General features: G+C 37.5%; 1 long non-coding RNA gene across 2 annotated transcripts in view; it reads left to right on the top strand.

Annotated features, from left to right (window-relative positions):
• Nucleotides 1–3,279: 3,279 nt before the first annotated feature.
• LOC140534371 (uncharacterized) overlaps nt 3,280–22,835 on the top strand; it is a 43,373-nt gene continuing 23,817 nt past the window's right edge. For both annotated transcript variants that reach the window (XR_011977260.1, XR_011977261.1), the window contains exon 1: nt 3,280–3,546. This is a non-coding gene — a long non-coding RNA (uncharacterized lncRNA). The remainder of the gene's footprint in view (nt 3,547–22,835) is intronic.

Genomic DNA, 22,835 nt, shown 5'->3' with positions numbered 1-22,835 from the left:
CATGGGAGTTGATGTGGTCAACAATCAGAGTGTAGAAAGAGAATAGAAGAGGGTCCAAGAAAGAGGTGTGATATATAAACCAGCAACCAGATGATCCAGTCTAAAAAGAACAGTGAGAGATAGACAGACAGAAAGAGGAGAGACAGAAACATAAAGAGAGGAGAGACAGAGAGACAGAAAGAGGAGCAAGAGAGACAAAGATAGAGAGAGATAGAAAGAGACAGAGAGAAGAAAGAGAAACAGAAAGAGGAGAGAAAGAGAAGGGAGAGACAGAAAGAGACAGAGAGAAGCTTAACAAAAATTCAGAGAAAACTGAGTATCCAAGAGGAGAAGGTGATAAATAGTATAAAATACTGCAGAGAGGTCAAAAAGGATGAGTACTGAGAAAAAGCCACCATACTTGGTAACTAAAAGATAACTGTTATCAAGAGACGTTTCAGTTGAGTGATGAAACCACTGCAAAGTGCTGAGTAGTGAGAGGAGAGAAAGTGGAGTCAATGAATGTAAACAGATGTTCCTAAGAATTTGACTGTAGAAAATAAGAAAAATCTAGAACAACAGCTTAAGGGGACCATGGAGCCTAGTTAGGGTTTTTATCTGTTTTTTTCAGGATGATGAGGTTTAGTTATGTTTATAGGTGACGCCAGCTATGTGACCTTGGGCAAGTTGCTTTGCCTTAGTTTTCTCATCTGTAAAATAGGGATAATAATAGCACTTACTTCCCAGTGTTGTTATGAGGATAATAACTGTAAAATGTTTATTAGAAAATAAGCATTCTACAAATGTTAGCTCTTATTTTTATTAATCAAGAGAACTCTCTTTTCACCCATTGCCAAAACATAATCAGATTTTCACATTCAAACACTTGCTTCAAAATATGATCACAAGATAAGTCTATCAACCATGCTTGTTATGATGGAATGAGACCAAAAGTATCTTGTCCAAGGCACGTGGGTTCCTTATTCATACATAATTAGAAACATCTAGGTCTTTAAGATAAACTAAGAATCATTTCTGTAGTCTGGTCAAGCAATCAGTCTTTCCTTTTTCCTTTTCAGAAGAGCAATTTTTAAATTGAAAAACATATAAAAATATTATTTTGTAAATTTATTACCCATAACTTTAACTTTTTCATAAATGTAGACATTTTATCTTTCTGTATCTGAGTTTGAATCAAATATGTTATGCTTAATTTATTTTTTAATAATTTTTTAGATGTCCACTAAAGAGCAGAACCAGGAGAACATTGTACATAGTAACAGCAACATCGTGTAATGACCAACCTTGATGGATTTGACTCTTCTCGGCCATACAAGGATCTAAAACAATTCCAAAGGATTCATGATGGAAAATGCCATCCACATCCAGAGAAAGAACTATGGATCTGAATGCAGATCAAAGCAGACTATTTTCTCTCTCTCTTTTTTTCGTTTCTTCTTTCTCATGGTTTTTCCCTTTGTTTCTAATTCTTCTTTACAATATGACTAATGTAGAAATATGTCTAATATGACTGTACATGTGTAGTCTATATCAGATTGCACACCATCTTAGGGAAGGGGAGAAAATTTAGAATTCAAAATCTTATAGAAGCAAATATTGAAAACTAAAAACAAATAAATAAAATATTAAAAATGAAATAAAATATCCATTGAAATAAGAATATGGCGTGGAGAGCAGGTCTCAGAGTCACATAGACCTGGGTTCAAGTCCTGCCCCTGGCACATATGGGCTGTGTTTCCTAGGCAAATCTATCAGAGAAGACACAGACCAGAATTAGGAAAGGAAGTTCACTCTGAGTATTTTACACCCAATAAAATTACAGATCAGATTTTTTTTTTAATCCACCAAATCTACAAGTTGCAGAAGGAAATTTTTATTGTAAAACTATTATCACTTACAAAAATAGTTCAAAATACTTTGGCACTAGAAAACCTGCACTCTTTGCATGTTTCTAAACAAAAGTCCTGTGTTCTCCCCCTTATTTTCACACAATTTTGCAAAGAACTTTCTTCTTAGTAATGCTTTGTATTCAGTTGGTTACTCCTGCTAGATATGGTTGTATATGCCTGTCGTTTCTGAAGTCAGGGAGACTGAGACTGAGAGTGAGGCTGGTAGGTTGCTTGAGTTCAGGAGTTCTGAGCAGGGCTAAAGCCAATAGGTTTTCTTCACTGTCATCAATGTGATAAGCACCCAAGATGCAGACAGGGGTTGACCAGCAGGCTGCCCCAAGAGAAGTGAACTAGCCCAGGCAGGATAATTTATTTCTTATCTTAGTTTTTCACATGAACCTCTAAGTCAGATCTCCCTTATCTTCCCTAGTTTCTCCCTGTCAATTTTTCTCACATGGTGGGAACTGTTGGCTCTTTTGGGGAACTGAGCCTCATTTGAAATATGTTCCCAATCCTACTCCCTAAACAAAATCAGCGTAGTAAAGAAGAAATAAAATGTGACAAACTGTGTAACAGTATGGTAAAGCAGAGTAAAGCTTCCATGCTGATCAGTACTGGGATCAGGACTGTGAATGGCTGGTACACTTCTAAACTAGACCGGATAGAGAGACACAGTCTCATAAAAAATAAATTATAATTTTTTTTTAAAAATTGAAATTGAAATCAAATCAGATTAAAATCAAAATAAAATAGACTCTTCTTGCAACAACTTGAAATAAATATATATATACATACATATATATATATATCTTCTATCACTTTTCTAGATACTAGACTATGAACTATGCAAGTTAACATTGTATTTAATAATTTAATGATCCTAGTACAGAAACTAGTGCTTTACTGCATGAAAGAATTCCTGCCCTCCTATTCAATGATAGGATTTTTAATTTAATAATAATTTCATCATTTCTGTGCTGCAGTCACCATCAATTGGAGCAAATTCCCATTAATCTTGGTTTTCTTTGACTTTTTTACTTTGTTTTCAGTGGAAAACATGAGTTATTTATGCAGGAATTGCACGTAACAATATCCAGTGATTTTGACCATTGGCACTAATAGATATAATTAAACAATATGGCAGCAAAGCAATGTAAATGCTCCAATATTTCCTCAATAAATACTCAGGTCATGCTTTTGTCTTCCACTGCCTTCAGGAAAATTCTCTGTTCTGTTTGGGACTCTTTCCAGAGACTTGTGTGGCCCCATGCAAGTTATTTAACCTTTAAACTGAGTTAATGGTACTCCCATCCTACATGTAGATGTGATGGGGATTAGTTAATTAATTACCATGGGATTGCTGAAGTCTGACATCAAAGATGAAGGCCAATGCTGACTCTGAGTAAGATAACCTAAGTGGAGTTAGACATTTAATTGTGGGAAGCTGACTCATCTGACTGTGCAAACCCATTAGAGGTCATTCAGGAAAGGCGTAATGGAAAGAGAAGGGGATTTAAATGAGTCTCAGAAGTCTGAAAAGGTCACTGCAATGGAAGGCCAAGAAGATATCCAAAAGAGAAGAAATATATGTGGATCTTGGAGGACAGAGGAGAGAATGGGTGGCTGGTGAGAAAGAGGTGATATTTCAGACCCACGGGTAAGAACTGAGAATTATAAATTCAGCTTGTTTTCCCCCTGACATGTAAGGCTTTAAGACACTTAGTTACACTCCTTCTTTCCTATTTGATGAGTATGCCTTAGGAAAACATAGTCTTTGAATAAGAAAACACTCTTCACTGTTATTTATGTGAGCTCTCTCTTTCCCATACATCCATGTGGGTAATAGTGATATAAAAGCAACAAAAAAATATTCAAAGAAATTCTTCTACAAGAGTATACAAGTTTTTCAGACCCCTATTTTCTTTCCTATAATATGACTGAGCAATATTTCCTTAGAATTCCCCTCCCTCATTTAAATTGAATAAAATACCTCTTCTGACCAGTATTTTCCATTTCAATTTGATATGGCATGAATTATAGAGTTATGGAATGGGTAGAAAGTTGACCTCAGATTGAGCTGGGTTCAAGTCTGGCCACTGACATGTCCTGTCTTTATAACCCTAGAGAAGTCTCTCAATTTTTTCTCTAAAATTTCAAGTAACAGACTGGTTGGGAATATGCATTAGTGAAAGATGTTTCCTCACCAGGAGTGCCTTGTATGATAGGTACTTCATAAATGTTTGTTGACAGACTTTTAAAAAACAATAACCAATGAATTTCCAGTTTTTAAAAATCATTTTACAAGAACAATAACCAACTTTTAGAATCAAATGAACAAGAAGTCTTTTTAATATGGATAAATTTACAACAAAATTTTCTACTTAAAATATCAGCCCTTTTGTTTAGGATCAAGGAAGCAGTAAGTTCCCATTGAAATAGCATATTTGTATAATTAACATATTTTTCTTCCACTGAAGAAACCAGATTTGAACCAAGAAAAATCATCTTTACTTTTATTAGGGAATTTTTCAGACTGGGCTCCTGGGGAGTCCAGGGAGAATCTCACCTACCACTGAGATCCACTGGCTAGGGATCACATAACTTCAGTAATTGAACCAAAACAAAAAACAAAATAAAAATAAAAAGATTTATTAGGAGGCTAAAGAAGACTGCTCAAATGTCCTTTGGTAAAGGAATTTTTTTTATAATTTTCCGGTCCCACTTAGAGGACACAGCCAATCAACAGCATTCTGTAGCAGCTTAGGATAGGCAAATAAATCATTTCACAGGGGAATAGGAGAAGAAAAAGGGAAAAAAGGAGAATCAGTCAAGAAAACGGGGAAGGGTACTTCTGGGGGATAATTGCATGTAGCTGGTAGAATGAATGAGAAAACATTCCCTGTTCAAGGGCAGAAAAAAGAGGAGGTGACAAAACACTCCTACAATTGTTAAAGAAGTGATTTTGATCAAAGACAGCAAGGTTGAGGTAACCATTTGGACAAAGCTTCAGGTGACTTTTATCCAAGGACAACAAATAATTTTTAAAACAATGGATGGGACCATCAACGTTACTGTGTCCTTACACAGTTTGTTATATTTTATTTCTCCTTCACTTTATTGGTTTCGTTTAGCTAGTAGGATTTGACAGGTATGGATACTAAGTTCTCCAAAAGAGCTAACATTTCCCACCCATTTCCCAGAAAAATTGGCAGATAAAAATAAGGGAAGAGAAGGGAGGCCTAGCTTAGCAGTTAACATGAAAAAATGGGATAAGGAATAAGAATTTTTTTCCCCAGGGGATAAATGAGAAGATGGTAAAATAATGCCAAGTTGTGCACAAAGATGTTCATGTCACTAGACTTGAATCAACAGGTAATTTAGTTGGCACAGTGGATAAGGTGTAATACCTGGAGTCAGGAAGACCTCAGTTTAAATCCAGCCTCAGACATTTACTACTCGTGTGACCCTGGACAAGTCACTTAGCCACTACCTGCCTCAGTTTCCTCATTCATAAAATGGAGATGATGATAATAACATCCACCTCTCAGGGTGGCTGTGAGGATAAAATGAAACAATATTTGAAAAGTGTTTTGCAAACCTTAGGATACTATGTACATGGAAGTTATTATTGTTACACTCTAAGGAATTAAAGGAATTGAGGAATATGATTTTGGGGGCTTGTATCAATAAACTGAAAGAGTGGGAGAAGTGTTTCAGGGGATTCTATCATCTGCATCCTAGATTAATTACACCATTAGAATATAAGCTCACTGAGGGCATGTGTCATCTTTCTTTTTGCTTATATTTATACGCTTAGTACTAAGTAAAGGACTTGGAATGTAGGAAATGTTTGATAGATGTTTGTGGGTATTGACCAAATTCCTTTGTCCACCAGGTTAGCTTTCCTTTCTAGCCAGTATACTGTTGCTGGAAAAAAAAAAACTAGAATCTCCAAATGCAAGTATAAAAATCTCTAAATAAATATAATCTCTAACTATAAACTACAATCTCTAAATATAAATAAATATAATAAGTTTAAAAGTAGGAAAAGTTTAATCTACTACACGCAACCTAAAACTCTTGAAGTTGGTGAAAAAGAAGTCTGAACAGATGAATCATAATGGATCGTTGACAAAACTAGTCATAGAAAGCATCAAATTGGAATTAAATGGAGGGTTAGAAAGCAAAATCTTGAAGTGTTTTCCAATGACAGTAAATCCTTGGGGAGAGAAGCTCCGTTCTTATTCCAGGTTATTCAGGGACCTCACCTTTCCTGGGTGAAGAATCCCACGTGCAAATGTCTATTCCACAATCAGCTAATTATAAGCACCATCAGCCAACTACAACTCTAATGAAATGCTTGCCCCTCATTTTCAGGGTACAATTAGATAATTATAGGTGCCATCATCTGTGCACCCAGTTTTGCAACAACAAACAATTGTGCTATTAAAAAAACAACTAGGTGCATTAAAAGGGAGGGGTGATTGAGTCTCCCTTTAACAAGTTGGCTTTCAATTTTTAACAAAGCTAATAAATAATTTGATTAATGAGAAAATATTCAAGTTCCTTATTTTTATAAAATAATTTCAAAAGAGTTTCTTACTAGTTCTTTAATGAGCCTCCCTATGGTATCATTGTTGCAGCGCTAGTATAAATGGTGTATGTGAAATGCCTCTCCATGGATGAGTATTAATCCCATCCAGATTTTATAGAAGTTGCAAAGCAAATACAGAAGTGGCAAAAAAAAAAAATCTCAAGTAAAGCTACCCTAGTCTAAAGCAACTCCAAAATAGTTGATGGAATAAGAGACTAAGGAATTTTAAGTTGGCTATGGTCCACTCTCAGCATGGAAATAAAAAGATGCTATCCTTTAACTAAAGTTTCACCATCCTTAAAATTATGGAAGTTCAGAGTTAGAGGTCAGTTACTCAATCTCTCTCCCAATCCTGGAATCCACAAATAAAATCGAACAGAATCTCAGAACTAGAAGGGACAAAAATCACAGAATTTCAGAGTTAAACCTCATCTAATTCATATCTGAACAGTAATCTTTCTACAACATTCTGGACAAGTAATAAATCATTTTTTTTTGAGGATTTTCTTTGATCCTTTCTTTGAGGATCTCCATGGAGAGAGAAACCATTACTTCCCAAAGGAACCTATGGCACTTTTGGACAGTTCTAATTTAGGGAATGTTTATGTTGAGCCCAAATCTACTAAGTTATAACTGCTGTCTATTGATACCAGTTTTCTTCCCCGGGGCCAAAGAAAACTGATCTAATAACCCTTCCACAAACTGTCTTTCCTATACTTGAAGACAACTATCATGTCCCCACTAAGTCTTATCCCCAAGTTAAACATCTTCATTTACTTCAATTAATCCTCATATGGTCTGGTCTCCAGTAACATTAGCATCCTTCTTATCATCCTCTGGACATTTTTCATCTTGTCAACTAAAAGGAATTGCCCTCACACTGAACATAATCCTACAAATGTTATCTGACCAGGGCAGAGAAGAATTGAAATATCCTCTTTTATGTTCTATCTGGACATTTTGCCACTAAATGCAGCCCAAGATCATTATGGCTTTTTTTTTTTTACTATATCTTTTTTCCCCCTGATTTGTGGGGTTTATTTTTTGATCCTGCATGAGACTTGACATATATCCCAATTACACTTAGGTTTATTAAATTGAGCTCTGTGTTCTAGCTTAATTCTTCTAATGTGTAGCTTATGAATCCTAGTTTCATATCACCAATGAGATGATCAAATGAAATAATATTTGTAAAGCACAATCCTTGACTTAAAAAAGCTCACATTCTAATGGTGGAGACAACATTCCAATAATTATGTATATATACTACCTACATAAACACATATAGATATAGATAGATAGATAGATAGATAGATAGATAGATGATAGATAGATAGATAGATAGATAGATAGATAGATAGATGATAGATAGATAGATAGATAGATAGATAGATAGATAGATAGATAGGAAGGAAGGAAGGAAGGAAGGAAGGAAGGAAGGAAGGAAGGAAGGAAGGAAGGAAGGAAGGAAGGAAGGAAGGAAGGAAGAAAAAGAAAGAAGGCTGGAAAGGCAGTAGAGTGAGAGTGCATAATAAATGCTTCTTCTCTTCCCCTCCCAACCTCCAAATCTGATAAACATGTCATCTCTGCCTACAAGTCACTGAGAACCATGTTAAATAATATAGGACCAAGGACAGATCCATCAGGCAAGCCACTAGAAACTTCTCTCAGGATTTATATCAACCTATTAATAATTACTCTCTGTGTCTGGTCATTAACTAGTTTCTAATCCAACTAGCATTACTATCACTTTGCCCATATTTTTCTATCCTGTTCAACATGAGATTTCATAAAAAATTTAGTGTTATGATATTTACAGCATTCTCCTAAGCTACTAATCAAATTAATCATGTCAAAATATGACACGAGATGAGTCTAGCAAGAGTTCTTTTTGTTGGTGGTTCTTAAATTTTTCGTTTTTAACTTTGATATAATGAACATCAACAAATACACACATATCATTAAACAACAAAAAAGAGGATTGTATATAAAACTATAAATTTATTACACTGTTTTTAGACATATTATGTTTAACTTAATAATAGCAAAGCTGTCCTGATGCTTCCCTGTGTCACCTTCTGAACTTTCATCTATTATTTTCTGTTTATTTTTAAAATATCTTATTAATTCTCCCTTTTTTCTTTTCTCCAATCACCAAATAGTTGCCCCTTCTTTATAACAAATAAGTTGCCAAAGAAAATAAAACAAGACATTGGACATGTCTATAAAAGTATATCTATTTCTGTTCCTCTACTGCAACATGTACACAAATAGGTATATATAATACACACATACACACACACACACACACACACACACACACACACACACACACACACACACACACACACACATATATATATATATGCATCACATACATATATATTCATACTCATGCATCACTAGCATCTGGGGACTAGAAAAGGCCTCCTGAAGATGGTTGGATTCAAAGATGTTGAGTTAAGGAAAGATATTATTCTAGATTCTGGGGATAGATGGTACAAAAGCCTGAAAAAAAGGAAAGAAGGAAGGAAGGAAGGAAAAAAAGAAAAGAAATTTGTACATATGAGGAATGGCAAATAGACCAAACCTAGGAAACTACAAGGGTAGAAAGAGGTCAAAGTATGATGATATTTAAATGTGAAACAGAGGTGTTTACATGTGATTATAGAGGTACTAGGGAGTCACTGGAGTTTTTTTGAGTAGGGCAAAGGTTGACATAAATTCACACTTTAAGAAAATTTCTTTGGTAATCATGTGGAAAACAGGTTGGAGTCCAATGAAATATGGATAACAATTAGGAGGTCACAGCAATTGAACAGGACAGCTAGGGGTGTGCTGGTTGAATCTGGAGAGGGAGATCTAGGCAAATTTGAAGAAAAACAATTTTGAGGCCCGGATAGTAGTACAGATTTTCCTTCTAGGTTGAAGGAAGAATAGGATTCAGGACAATTAAGGGAGTAGAAAGGATTAAGGAGTATGAAGGAAGATTACAGAGTGGAACATCAAGGGATATATTCATAATGGAAAAGGAAAAAGTTGGCAACATAAATAAGAAAGGGTTAGTACAACAATTACAAAATAAAGCAGATTGATAGGTGGATTAGTAAGTGGGGCAAATTGATAAAAAAAAAAACAAACAAATGGGGAGTTGGTGATACAAGGCTAAAAAGAAAAAAAAAATGTGGTTGTGGAGTTTTTTGAAATGAAGGAAAAGGAAGTGGAGTCATTTAGTTCTTAAGACATTATATTTGGCTCAGAAGGTTTTAACCAGATGCCTAAAGTTGAAGTGGAAATACCCACACACAGTTAAAAAGAACAAAGTTGAAAAGCTCAATGATTATTAAGAGGAGGAAAAACTGTGTTATCGATGTTTCAAATGTAGACTGTTATCTATCCCAGTGATGAAAGTAATGGGACTTAGAGATTACTTCTCTGTGTTCCAGATTGTTAGAGGAGAGCTAAGTGTCCTCAATGGAAACAGATGCAAGGCTTCAATGGAAGAAAGGGGATCTAGAGTGGAGAAGGGAAGACTTGATCACCATCAAGATGTTGGAGGGTGGAAGATTATTACAGAGAGGAAAGAGTAAAGAAAAGAAATGGCTTGTAATGGTAATTTAAATAGGAAGATCTTTTCCATTCATTAATGGGCCCATGTGACCTGCTTGGGTCACCTGGAAGTCTGAGTCACCAGCCTGTGGTGGGAGAAGTTTGCTGAACAGGTGGAACAGGAAGGGAAAGAGAGAGCAGGCAACAACTAACATGTGTGGGAGAGCCTGTTTGTGATTTGTTTAAGAGAGCTGATTTGTGGGAAGCCCAACAGAGGGAAGGCCTGGGGATGGTAGTGGCCCCTGCATTGTTATTGTATCTAGATTTTTTTGTTGTTGTTGCTATGATGGATTTGGTTTTCTGGTATTGGGATTCAGCTTTCCAGGTTTGAATAAATGTTTTGGTTTTCCGTCTTCCACGTGGAGAGTCTGATACTTTGCTATTCAGAACTGTGCTGGCATATTCTTAGTCGCCATAGGTACTGTGAATATCACATTGGTGCTACACAGCTGTACATTTAGAGCTTACAAACAGACTCAGATTTTACACTCTTCCTGAAAACCAGGGAGTTAGATGCTCTCAGAAGGAAAAAGTTGCTCATTTACCTAAGAATGATGGAGTAAAATCACAGAGACTGTCCGCTGAGAAATCATCCAAAAAGGGGAAAAGGAGTAAGAGGAAAATGGTAACAGCTGATGGATCCCTGCTCAGGGGTACTAAGGTAGCAATTTGTTGACCTGATAGCAACAATAGGCAGGTTTATTTTCATCCCTGGACATGCATCCAAAACATAACAGAGAACCTTCTAAGACTTAGCCAAACAAATAACAACTACTCCCTGCTGGTAATTCATGTGGGAATATATGACACTATGAAGAAGACTCTAAAAAAGTATTGCCAGTGATTATGAAGTCTTAGGCAAGACATTGAAGATCACAGGGGTATAGGCTGTATCATTCATTGTTGCCCATTGAAAGCAAGGGGCTTTCATTGGAAATTAATTTGGAAAGTGAACAACTGGCTAAGAAGACAGTGTTTAAGAATGGAAGTTGTACTCTTAGATCATGAATTGAAAAATAGATATGACAGATTCCTTAGCAGAGATGGAGTGTGTTTAATTTGTTGGGTGTTTTACAAATCTAACCAAAATGGTTTTAAACTGAAAAGGATAGAGCAGGGAGGACTTCTTAGTAATATCCACCAGGTTAGATATTATAAAGAGTGTGTTTGTCTTCCGTTGCCAAAGAAGACCATGCCATCAGAGAAATATTGGCATGACTTGCACTTGACTTTGTTTTGAGTGAGGTAGGGTTGTGCAGGTCACCAGCCTCACTTATTCTCCAGAGCCATCTGAATCCAGTGACCAAATATTCATCAGGATGACTAAAGATGCCCCAGAATGAAGCAATTGGGATTAAGTGACTTGCCCAAGCACAGTTAGTGAGTGTCAAGTGTCTGAGGTGACATTTGAACTCAGGTCCTCCTGACTCCTGCACTGCTGCTCTATCCACTGTACCACCTAGCTGCCCAATTATAAAAAGTATTTACAAAAGGAAGAAGCATAGTAGCTAAGATACCCAGAAGTCTACAAGAGACAAAATCCAAAAAAGAGCCAGCAGTAAAGGAGTAAAATGTCTATATACAAATGCTCAAAGTTTAGATAACAAGAGAAAGTAGCAGTCCTTAATGCAAGGAGGAAAATTTGATCTCATAAGTATTACTGAGACTTGGTATGATGATACACATAAGGGGATCATGGCCTCTGAATGTATCAACATTATTCAAAGGAAAGTTGCTAGGTAAAATGGAAGGAAGAAGAAGAAGGAGAAGGAGAAGAAGGAGGAGGAGGTGGTGCTGGTAGAGGAGGTGGAAGAGATGGAGGAAGAGAAGACAAAGAATACACACATATGAGGATATCCAAGATCCAAATGGGAAAAAACACATTGGAAAGCATTTTGTGATGCTTTCCCTCCTTCTCTGGGGAGAGAAACAAAAGTAATTTTGGCTTTGGAATACTTACAGATAACACAGACAGAAAGAATTAATAGACAAAGAGTTACAGAAACATCCCAAGTCTGGCACCAAGACACCATAGTGGGGCATTTCAATTACATAGCTATCTGTTGGAATTCTCTCTCTGCCAAAAGCAAAGCAACTAATAACTTCTTGATTTGTCTCAGTAATAATTTCATCCTTCAAAAGGTGGAGGAACCAACAAGGGGAAATGCTCTCCAGGCTCAAATTCTCTTTAACGGGGAAGAACTCAATGCAGAGTTGGAAATGAAAGATCTGGGTGGAGTTGACTACACCCTGCTGGAGTTGCTATGTGGCACAGTGGAGAAAGTGCCAGACTTGAAGTCAACTTCCTGAGTTCAAATCCAGCCTCAGACACTTACTAGCTGTGTGACCCTGGGCAAGTCACTTAACCCTGTTTGCCTCAGTTTCCTCATCTGTCAAATGACCTGGAGAAGGAAATGTCAAACCATTCTAGTATCTTTACCAAGAAAACTAAAAATGAGTACACAGAGTTAGACACAACTAAAAATGATTGAATAACAACTCTTAGAGCTGGGGATAGGGAAGGAGTAGAAATCTGAGCATATAATAAGAGCATTCATTCTCGTACTTGGGAAGCAGATTTCAAATAGCTCAGAGGAAAGATAGGATGCCATGTACTAAATAATTCAGGAGGGATGGGAGATGCTCAAGACTGAAACTATGAAGACCCAAAGAGAAACAATTCCCATGAGAAAATCCTCAGCACAATGTCTGACACATTTACTAAATGCTGAATAAATGTTTATTGACTAAGAAAGAAAAATGGGATTTGTTTGAAGAGACCAATGTGAATACATGGAGGGAGCACTCATATCAATGAGACTGCCGATCCATCACAGCATATAAGCAGTCATTCTAATACTGGATGAGTTATTTCTGTTGTTTAGTTGTGTCTGTCTCTTCAAGACCCCATTATGGTTTTCTTGGTAAACATATTGGACGGATTTTGTCATTTTCTTCTCCAGCTCACTTTACAGATGAGGAAACTGAGGCACACAGGGTTAAGTGACTTGCTCAGGGTCACACAGTTAATAAGAGTCTGAGATCAGATTTGAACTCAGGAAGGTGAGTCTTCCTGACTCCAGGCCCAACACTCTATCCACTGTGCTGATGAGAGTCCATTGTTAGATTTTTAATGTGATCATTTACACCTCAGAAAATGACAAACACTGCAAATTGGGCTTGAGTTGTGGTTTTGTTGGTTTTCTAGACTAAAGAAAACATCAATAATTCATATTAAACTAAGAAGCATGTGAGCATATCTCCACCTACTCCCCCACCCAGCCTGGTCATTAAACATTTACCAGCACCTATTACTCTATAAACATTGCCTGAGCTCAGCAGGGAGGGCAGCAGAAGGTTCAGGGTGGGAAATCATCACCAGACTGGAGGCCTGGTGACTGGAGACAAATAAACACAGAAATAACGACTGGCATGTACACGGTGCTTTAAGGCTTACAAAGTGCATTGCATCCATTATCTTATGACATTCCTCGTAGGATCTGTTCCTCTGGTTTAGCATGGATCTACTTAGCGGACCCTCGGCAAGGGTGTTTGTCTTTACTTTTTAAAAACATAAATGTCTGTGTTTTTCTTTTCACCCTTTTGAAAGAGCTTTCTCTTATTTGAGATAACCATTTCCTTTGATGCTTCTAATAAGTAGCAATAAAGCCCCTTAGTCAAGAATTGGGAAGGCTCCTTGGAGGGTGAATTGGAAGGAAGGAACTTGGTCAGGGGTGGGGAACTTGTGGCCTTAAGGCCACATGTGACCTTCTAGGTCCTTAAGTGCAGCTGAACCTATAAGGCCACATGTGGCCTTAAGGACACAAGTTCCCTGCTCCTGGTAGGTTTTACTAAAATATGAAAGGTGATTTTTTTTTTATCTGAAAATGTCTAGAGACACTATGACCCTTGTAAATGGCTTGACATATGCCATACACTTCCATGTTTAATTATCATGATTCCTACTAGCATTCGGTTCCCTTATTTCTCAGGATCACTAGTTTTCTTCATAGCTTAGCTTGTATCACCTTCTATACGAGGCTTTCTTCATCCTTTGCCTCCAAAAATTATCTAGTATGTATGTGTTCATTTTCTATACACATGTATCTAGATCTAGTAGATGTATATAGACCATGTCTCCTGTAATAGAATGTAAGTTCCCTGGTTACAAGACCTATTTCTCTCTTATCACTGGGTTCCCAGCATCTAAGGGCAGTTGGGTGGCCCAGTGGATAGAGCATCAAGCCTAGAATAAGGAAGACCTGACTTCAAATCTGGTTTCAGACACTTACTAGTTGTGCTACCCTACATAAGTCACTTAACCCTGTTTGCCTCAATTTCTTCATCTGTAAAGTAATCCAGAGAAGGAAATGGCAAACCGCTCCAACATCTCTGCCAAGAAAACCCCAAATGGGATTACAAAAAGTTGGACACAACTGAAAAAATGACTAAACAATAGCTCCTAGCGCCTAGCACAGTGCCTGGCACAGAGTAGGGATCTAATAGGTATTTTTGATTGATTAAATGACAGCTGAGGTGTTCTGTAATAGCAAAGAGATATATATATATATGTATGTATGTATATGCATGTATATAAACATATGCATATTATCTGGCAGCTGAAAATATATATGGAGATATATTTTAATGTATAAATTGGCATCTATAAATATCTGTATCTATATGAATATATTTTATGTGCGTACATATGGATACGCTTTGATTCCTATATTAATATACATTTTATAAATGCATACACACATAGATGTGTGATGCCCACACATTTAAGTGCATACATGTGTGTACACAGACACACACACATATACCCATATATATTTATATGTATTTTTAAGTTGCCAGAGAAACAATTAGACAGGAAGGCCCCTGTGGCTGCTCTTGAAAGCTGACACATTTGGCAGATGTTTCCTTGCCTAGGGCCAGTATTGTTAGCAGAGACTGTTTTGATAAACCAAGTTAAGGAAATACTGGGCTGGTCAGAACTCAGGCTAAGGGGGATTAAGCCATCTCAAAAATTGGTTTCTGAAATGCCTAACTGGCCTCAGCAATTGGTTGTACGGCGTTGTTCAGGCCTGTTCAAATATTTTCTTTGTTCAGCTTCTAAGTGCTGTCTTTTTTCTTTCTGTCTTTCTTTCTTTTTTTTTAAATCACACTATGTGGCTCCATCAGGATGAAGTTAAGTCACGTTGCCAGGGTCTCCTGGGTTATGTGAGATGCCTAAAATAGTGATTGAGGAAGCACAGACTGTGGTCTTAACACAAGAAGAACCTAAATTATCCGAGGAAATGGGTCCCAGATGGGTTTGTAACGTACAGAGATATACCAGGAATGTAGTGTGATTGGAGGGGGATGGTGAAGGAGGGTTAAGGACAGTAGGCTGTAGAAACAGAAGCCACCTTTCAGAGAACTACGTTTCACAGAAGGCAGTTGAGCTCAGTGTAAATTTATTGACTCTTGAGCTTACATTTCTATCCAAAAAAACTTGAGCTGATGGTAAAAGAAACAAGTAAAAATGTGAACACAGAGGTAAGAGTTCTCATGAGTGGCTTCTAGAGTCTTTGCTAGGAGACAAGGGACAAATGTACACATTCTCCATTCCCGCTTGGAACAGCTGGTTTCCTGGCAGCTGGCTTTAATGTCACAATCCCTGTTGATTCTTAATGGGGATCATTTCCCAAGTTAAGTTAAATGGTGCGAACTTGTCCCTAAGACCTTGCTACCAGGAAAGCCCCTTCCAGGGACTGATAAATGGTGGAGAGGTAGCCAGGAGGAGAAAGTTCTGACTTTTTTATATGCAACAGGGGTATTCAGTGAGCTCCTCCACCCTTATCTTCCCTGATAGAGAATATCCCAAGAGAGCTGAGCTCATGTCCCCAAAAGTGGCCAGGAGTCAAACAGGGAGGAAAGGAAAGGAACTGCTTGTTAAATCATTAATTTGCCCTTCCTAGCCACAGCCAAATCACTGCTCTGTTGTATATATAACCCCACTCCCACACAAGTGAGAGAAAAACGTCATCAGTGGGAGTGTTCTCTTGGCCGATGTTAGGGTTGCAGACTTTGGAAGTTAAAGGAAATAAAAGTTGGGTCCAGCTTCCCCCTGTTCTATGGCCCCACTCATCAAAAGTTCACACTTGACTCTCTCCACCTCTTCCAGAAATCTCTCCTTATTAAAAAACAAAAACAAAACAAAACCCAAAGCTCTTCTCCACCTACACAGCTTCACAGCACTACAAGTTCAAAAGACTCTTGGCCAATCAGGTATCACATCTGCATCCAGTATGGAGTACAGAGTATCATATTACCAACAGGCCTAGACCAGAGTGGGGTTACATATATTTCTAGATAAAAAGTTTTATTTAACATTTGGAAAATAAGAATTAGTCAGCATAGTGACAGAGTCCTAAGTTAAAAGAGAAGACTCAAGTTCAAATTCAAATTCTGCCTCAGATACTTGGTAGCTATGTGACTCTGGACAAGTCACTTCACCTGACTAGACCTCAGTTTCCTCATCTCTGAAACAAGAGGGTTGGAATCAATGGCCTCTTTACCAAGTAGAGTCATCAAGGTCATCTACACCATCACTCAATGTAGAAGGAGGACAGTAGCCCTCAAGTTGCAGCTGGGTACAGAGGTGAACTGGAAGTCACAAAACAAGAGTTTCTAACACTCTTCTGTGTCTTAGAAGAACCGCTTACTAAGATCTACCATTTAATACCTCTGTGACTGTGGGCAACTCATTTAGTCTTCAGGATCCCTCATTTGTAAAATGAGGTTGTTGGTTGCTGTTGCTACTGTGGTTGTTCACTCATTTTCAGTTGTGTCCAACTCTTCATGACTGACTCCATTTGGGGGCAGAGATACTGGAGTGGATTACCATTTCCTTCTCCAGCTCATTTTACAGATGAAGAAACTGAGGCAAACAGGGTTAAGTGACTTGCCCAGGGTCACACAGTTAGCAAGTGTCTGAGGACATATTTGAATTCAGGAAAATGAGTCTTCCTGACTCCAGGCCCACTCTATCCAATTATTTGGCACCTAACTGCCCACAGAATCTAGTTTAGATTTGAGCTACAAACAAAAATGTCCAGGACACAAAGAATTGTAATTCTGGGTCATACAGCTCTGAAAACAGCAAGTGAAACTGAAGAAAATTCAAGAAGTTTTAACCTACCTCATACTTTAAGGGATGAATGTCCACAATTAGGTATTAAACACAGAGAGACTTAACAAGGGGGAATGGATTAAGCCAGAAATCGCTGGCATTCTCATTCAGGTAGATAAGTGACCCAAATCAGATTCCCAGATATAGATAAAAGAAGGAGGAGATGAGCAGAAACCACATGTCTTTAGATACAAATATGTCTTCTGGGGTTTGGTGTTATAAATGAATAGTACGGCTCTGTAGATTAGTAGGCAAAGTAATAAATAATTAACAAATTGTTTTATAATTTATATATTATGTATAATATATAATCAGTGTAGCTAATTTGCAGCTCCTGTTTATCTTCATGACTTTGGACAAATCATTTATTCACTTGCAAAATAGATGCATGAGTGAGAGTCATGTTACTGTTTGATCAATTACCCTTCCTGACTTAAAGTAATGGAAAAGTTGCTATACTCTGATACTTCAACCCAGTAAGAACACATCTCAATCTATCAGTCATGCACTTTAAACTAAATGTGAAAATTCCTTTAAAACCACTGCATGAACTGCAATGGTGTCGCACAGAAAATGAATTCAGATTGTCTGAGAAAACCTGGTCACTCCTTGTAGGTCATCTACCAAATATTAAGCCAGTTCTAGAATGGGAAGATTTAGGCACATGGGGAGCCAAGAAAGAGAAATTCTGGGGAGTCACTTGGGGAGAAGAAAAAGAGAGCACCTTGGCCTCAGCTTTGGTCTCTACTCCTCATCTTGGTCAGAGGAGAATTCTTTGAACTTCAAAGGGTCTGGGGGATTTGGGGCTTCCCATTAATATCCCAATATCATCTCTGGGACAGTAGCAACTGTCTCTGGTTGGGTAGCTGAGAACAAACTGGGCTCAATAAGGAAACACTCAAGATTCAACAGCTATTAAGGTGTCTACCAAAGGACTTCCAAAAAGCTTTGGGGTATCCCTTTGCTGGAATGTATAGGGTATTCAGGGAGGACTAGCATTTATGGTGTGAGGGCTTACTGAGCCCTTTTCAGAGCTGCTCATCCACCTTGGGTGTCCACCTGACCCTCAACTCTCATCTGTGACTTCAAGAAGCTGTAGCATGCACAATAGCCATATCCTGGTAAGAACAGTCTTGGCAGATGGGCTAAACTAGGTTAAGGGTAACCAATAGGCCTCAAAACTGTCTATGGGTTAGAGGAATGTCTACTCCAAGACTTCTCCTAGCAGAATAAGTGGATGAGAACAATTTGTTTCAACAGCTATGAAGGTTGAAGTAAACACTATGGAGCTTAATAAGACATTGAAGACACCAAAGTCATCCATTGCATTCCAGGTCATTGCCACTTGTCTTGATACTGGATTTCAATGACTCTGGAAGAGTAAGGCTGACGAACTTGAACAACTCTGCCTCACTTAAATATAATTCACAAGCAAGTCAAGACGTTACCCTCATGATGTCATTGTCTTCCTCAAAAAAAAGAACAAAAAACAATAATCGCTTTGCCACATGCGCTTTCTAATCTTAAAACCACTTTCTCCTGGACTGCGTATGTGCTCATGGGAGTGTCTAACATGGATCTTTAAGAGATATATTTTGGGTCAGCTAAACCACCATACGAAATACCCATTTCATATACATGGTTATAAATGATATCAACTCATAATCATAGGATAGGAGCACACCGATAGGGGCTCAACTTTTTAGTCAGAAGTAGAGTTGAAATAATCACCCCAGAGAGTATGCTGCATTCATAAATAATTAACTTATAGCTTTATTGTTATACAGATTTTTAAAATTATAATACAAATCTGATTTGGGTCAATGTAAAATATCCTATAAATAATACATAGCAATTAACTTCAGTATTCTGGGAAATAGATTATTAAAGAAAATAAGAGGTTTTCCTCATTCTTCTTATTCCATAAGGTCCAGGAAGGAAAGCATTTGCTATATGTAATTTGACTCAGGTACTAACAAAATAGGAACAGAGAATTAAAGGTTTGTGCTTCAAACCGGGTAACCAGGGCTTATTTAAGTGCAAGACACTCCATCTCCTGTCTCTAGGCATTTTCTCTGGCTGTTCCCCCATGCCTAGAATGCTCTCCTCCTCCACTCCAACTACTGAGCAACTTGGCTTCCTTTAAGAGCCAACTAAAATTTCATCTTTCCTCATCCCCTCTTAATTTCAGTGCCCTCCCTCTGTTAATTATTCCCTGCTTATCCTGTAGATGTATAGATGTGTCTATGTGTTGTCTCCCCCATCAGATTATAACCTTCTTGGGGGCAGGGAGTGTCTTTTGCCTCTTTTTTTGGAATTACCAGTACTTAACTCAATGCCTGGCATATAGTAGGTGCTTAACAAATGTCGATTCATTGATTGAAGAGAAGGAGTTTTGTGGGCACATTGGTAACTATTGCCCTAGCAGAGGAGAGAGAGGGAGAATTCTGAGGGAGACTTTCCAAGTTGCTGAATTAATAAAGAGTGCTGGGGATCTTCCATATTCAGCTTTGTCATTCTCATAGCATTTCAAGAATACTCCTCTAGGAGTCCTGTTAGAATTCCCTTTTCCTCTTCTCATCTCCATTCCCACCCATCATTACCCATCACTACAGATGATAATTTAACCAAGGCTGGTGCCTCTCACCAAAGAAACCCTAAGATCCATTTCTCAGTAGCCAACAAACCCAACGAGATGCTGATCACATATTTAAACAAAAAAGTAAGCTGTTTTTAGATATACCTGACAGAAAAATATTTATCAGTAACAGAGAATTTTCTGTCTTGGTAAGAAGCCTAAAAATCAATGTCAGATTCAGGCTATGACTCAAGGAGCAGCCTGTGATATGCGGAGTTTTCCATAGTTAATCCATAGATATCTAGTGAATGACCAATCCTCTTGTAGGGTGAAAGGGTGGAATCCAAGAATGTATGAGATGGAATATAAGAGAATTTAATAAATATTTACTATATATCAAGAACTAGGCAAAAGCTTGAGAATACAAATAAAAAATGAAGAAAGTCACTGCTCACACAAAGCTGACAATGTAATAGAGAAGATAACATATGTAGAAGAGCGTGGCCACACATCGGATGGCAAATCCCAGGGTTCCTTTATGTAGGAGAAGAATCGTTATGGAAGGCAAATCCTCTCTCCCAGCAATCCCTATCAAACTGCTATTTGCCCAGGTATGACTCTTCATTGCTTCTTCATCTCCACCCCCAGTTTATTAGTGAGTCTCAGAACAAGAAAAAATAAAGTGACCGTTAATGCTATGGAGGTTTGTGCTCCAAGTATGAGTTGGATGAGGATCTCCCAGATCCCTTCCAGCTTTTACATACTGGAACCTGAATTTGGATAGTTTTCTATCAGAATGAAGTCTGCATGAGATTCAAAGCTGTAGTTTTCCTGAGTTGGGGTGATTCATATCCCTCTTAAGTAAACAAATTCATAGTTGAGGAAGCAAACTGTTCCAAAGAATTTAATATGAAGCTACCAAGGTGATTTTTTCTTTTTTTTAGTAAGGTGTTATTTTTTTCATTCTGAACTTAAACACCAAAGAAGATCATTTCCATAAAAACATAAGAATTAGAAAAAAAAAAGGATTCTATATGAAATTGGAAATTCCCATTTCACAGTTTCCTTTAAAAAAGATTATGTGTATAATAAATTCTATATGATACTTTCAAAGCTGTCCTACTTGTCTGTGCTTCCTTCGGAACTTTCTTCTCTATGTTTTTTTTTTGAAATGTTGCAATGTGGCAAAGAATTGGAAACTGAAGGGATACCCATCAATTGGGGAATGGCTGACCAAGTTGTGGTATATAACATAATGGAATACAGGCAAGTTTCAGAAAAATCTAGAAAGACTTACATGGACTGATGCTGAATGAAATGAGCAGAACCAGGAGAACATTGTACAAAGCAAGAGCAACAACGTATGATGATTAACTGTGATAAACTTAGCTCTTCTCAGCAATGCAATGGTCCAAGACAACTCCAAAAGACTCATGATGGAAAATGCTAACCACATCCAGAGAAAGAACTATGGAGTCTGAATGCAGATCAAAGCATACAATTTTCACTTGGTTTTCATTTTTTGTTTTTTTCTTTCTCATGGTTTTTCCCTTTTGTTCTGATTCTTCTTTCACAACAAGATTGATGTGGAAATATGTTTAAAATGTTTAAATTGCACATGTATAACATGCACACACATATATATGTATGTATGTATATATATATACATATATATCTTACTATCTTGTTGAGAGGAGAAGTAAGGAAGGAGGGAGAGAAATTTGGAACTCAAAATTGTACAAAAATGAATATTGAAAAACCATTTCTACATGTAATTGAGAAAAAAATAAAATACTATTAAGAAAAAAAATGTTACAATAACCTTCTATTTTTCTTTTTTGCATCACTATTCCAAGGTAATTTTTCTAAAGCACAGGTCTAACCATGTCACTTACTGTTCAATAACTTTCCACAGTTTCCTATTACTTTCCTCATCAAATACAAACTCCTTCATTTAGCATTTCAAGTTCTTAAGGTCTGGCCCTTTCTACTTTTCCAATTTTCTTTCATTTGGGTCCCCTCCGTACATTCTACAATCCTGTTATGTAGTATTGCCTATAGACTCTCAGTCAGGACACTTCATCTTCTGTTTCCAGGTCTGTGCTAGCTATCCCTCATCCCTGGAATGCTTGTCTCTCTGACCTATGACTCCTATTTCCCTGCCTTCCTTCAAGTTTCAGCCCAAATACCATCTTCTACAAAGAAGTTTTTCAAAGTTCTGCAGTGACTTCCCCTGTCAGGTTACCATTGGTCTACTCTGTGTTTATATTAACTGTATCTTTGTGTGTATGTGTTTTCTCTTCCACTAGAATGTAAACTCCTTGAGAGTAGCTTTTGTTTTTAATACATTCCTTTGCATATTTTATTGTTTAGTCGTTCACTCATGTCCCACTCTACATGACCTAAGGACTTGGTCTATGGGGATCTCTTGGCAAAGATACTTGAGTGGTTTGCCATTTCCTTCTCCAGTGTATCCCCATTTTACAGATGAGGAACTGAGGCAAATAGGGATTAAGTTAACTTGCTCAGGATCACATAGCTAGTAGATGTCTGGGGCCAGATTTGAACTCTCCTGATTCCAAGCCCAATACTCTATCCATGGCACCTCCTCATTGACCTTATACTTTGCATACAGTAAGTGCTAAGTAAATGTTATTGACAGGTTATTTGTTGACTGAATGCTGTAGTTATTATTCCTTACAGAGCCCTGTTTAAAAAGAAAAATGATGAACCATGAAGTTAATTTCAGAAATATCCAAGAATCCTCTTCTGTGCCTGTGCGTGTGTGTGTGTGTGTGTGTGTGTGTGTGTGTGTGTGTGTGTGTTTAAATCATTCTTCTGACCTAAAAATAAAAGACCAATAACCACCACTAAGAGAGGGTCAGTTTTCTGATGAATGTTTGCTGTTTAACTGAGTTGATTCCTCAAAAAAACCCCAAACTTTATTGCTGTTTTTTCATCAGAATTTCTGAGTGCTGGTCTTAA

This window comes from Notamacropus eugenii, chromosome 3 (genome assembly GCF_028372415.1).
Source record: "Notamacropus eugenii isolate mMacEug1 chromosome 3, mMacEug1.pri_v2, whole genome shotgun sequence".
NCBI lineage: Eukaryota > Metazoa > Chordata > Mammalia > Diprotodontia > Macropodidae > Notamacropus > Notamacropus eugenii.
This window is presented reverse-complemented; position numbering and strand designations above follow the sequence as displayed.